Raw genomic sequence first — 2370 nt, forward strand, 5'->3', positions numbered from 1 at the left:
AGAACATGTGAGATTGAAGTTGCCATTGTATTGTATTGTTGTCTTTATCATCAATAACAATATTAATTCTTGAAGTTAAAATGAAGAAAAATGCTCTTTGTTTGGTATTGAATTATTGATAGACCCTTTTGGAAACAATGCAGCTGTAAATTGGAAGTATACCGTTCAAACTTGTTATTTCTGTGTAACAAGGTAGGGTACTTCTTTTGAAGAAAAGACATTCTTATTGCTATTGAAGACAATTATTTTATTACAAAAGAAAACAAAAGGTATGTGCTTCTTAAATAGATTCACGTGTAAGACAGCCTTATTCTAAGACTTTCATGCAGAGGGAATTTAATATTTGTCAGAATGCTTTTTTGTCTGGAAAGATGTATGATGGTTTGGCCTTTGAGATCTTCAGAAACTGGGAAAAATGAATTAATAAATCATGGTATCAGCTTTCACATAAAGCATGAAGAAATTCTGTTTGCTCTCCAGTCTGCACTCTCTTAATTTTTCTCTTTTTGGAGTGATAGTGGGAATTTTTAAATGATGTATGACAGTGTTAGTGTGCAATGATAGAAAAGAAAAGTGTATATTGTACCTAACTGAATGTATATTGACACATCCTGGGTTTTTTTCCCCATGATTAAGGTTTTCCACATTCCATGCATAATCTATGCTTCCATCTTTTATCCAATTAATTACTAATTTAGATTTTTTGTTCATGTGGTAAAAATGGGCCTTCTTTGATTCCAGTATTGTATGCTTCTATCAATTCCTTTTTCAAGGTCAAACATATACTTCTACAGAAATAATTTAGTACTTATTTTATCTTATGTATAACTTAATGTGTGAAGTAAAGTGAGTACAAATTACTGTAATAAGTAATAAGACAACTTGTACTTTCTTTTCCTACTTTATCTCTTAGTTTGACAGGTCAAGTATTAATCCACCATGGATTTGAGCTCTATTTAAGTGTTTGTAAGTCAATGGAATGTTGCATATATAAGATGGAATTTAAATTCCTAACACTTGTTTAAACGAACAAATGAACTGATTATTCGGCTAATCCCAAGTTGGTTAGACAACTTGTACTTTTGCCTCAGCCCTCAAGAGCATGTTAAAAGCCAGTTTAGTTGGGCTAATCTGGCCCAAATAATGCCTGATATATTTGTACTGGGGTGGCCCAAGTCATTCCCTTATGTTATGTGGGGATTGTACAAAATTTGGATTTTGACTACTTTTCTTGAATAAGTTATCTACACCCTGACACTCCATAATCATTTGCACAGTATCCATACCTTGATTTCAAACAGGATCTTAGTTACAAATGTATGACAAGTTTTGAGTTCTGAACAAGATTATTTACATACCACTTGAATAACTGCATTTTCAAGCAATGAATTAACAAATTTTAAGTTTGGCTAAAAAACAATGAGATTATTGCATGCAGCATAAGATGAATAATCTTGTTCCATCTCTTTGGCACAGTTGAAATGCATTTATGGCCGCAAGGTAAGACGTTAATAACTAATATCTATCAATGTATCAAATAAATGAATAATAGATACTAAAAGAAGAAAGAAACAAATGAAATCATGTCACAAAAAAAAAAAAAATTTCTGATGAACATCGTACTATAATAAAATAGCAGTTTAGTTTACCTCAGAGCAAACGGCACACAGGGTAATTTAAGAAGCATGTTTGAGTTTACTGGCAGCAAAATTATGAGAGAGAGAGAGAGAGAGAAATTATACATCATTGTTTTAAGTTTTTACATCATTGTTCTACTGACGTGTTCTTCTTTCAAAGGAATATTACATATCATTCATGAAAATTATACACTTACATTGTTTCGTGTATATTACGGTTAATAGTCAAATTAGTCTTTAAAAAATAATTTTATCTTTTAAAAATTTTATTAATCAAATTACTTTTTTAAATATTATAAATTATTATTTATCTTTTAGTCACTTCAAATAATAGAATGGTTCATGCTGCACCCCACCCACGTCACATGAAAATAATAACCTTGGATATAAACATAAAAAATATATAAAAAAACAACAATTTATGTCCGCAGAGCTTAATAATTCTAGAAATAGAAGAGCTGTGATTCCTATCTATACTTATCACATTTTTAGTTGAAAACGTTGGATTATATACGAAGCTTATGGTATACCCGTGCCAGGATCAGATCCATGGCCTTGGTATCTGTGAATAGAAAATATTATAATTTGTATGAAGGGCCATGGCACGTGCAAGTCTTACTTCAAACTCCTGCCATCATGTGCCATACTGCCATTCGTATTCTTATATTATTAGCTATTTTACAAAAATACTACTAAAATGATATTTAAAAATTTATATTGATTTTAAAAGAAT

The 2370-nt window shown here is 30.5% G+C and overlaps 1 long non-coding RNA gene across 1 annotated transcript in view; it reads right to left on the minus strand.

Annotated features, from left to right (window-relative positions):
• LOC110265608 overlaps positions 1-1780 on the minus strand; it is a 4187-nt gene extending 2407 nt beyond the window's left edge. The window contains exon 1 of the long non-coding RNA XR_002351772.1: positions 1257-1780. This is a non-coding gene — a long non-coding RNA (uncharacterized LOC110265608). The remainder of the gene's footprint in view (positions 1-1256) is intronic.

Source organism: Arachis ipaensis, chromosome B08 (assembly GCF_000816755.2).
Source record: "Arachis ipaensis cultivar K30076 chromosome B08, Araip1.1, whole genome shotgun sequence".
Lineage (NCBI taxonomy): Eukaryota > Viridiplantae > Streptophyta > Magnoliopsida > Fabales > Fabaceae > Arachis > Arachis ipaensis.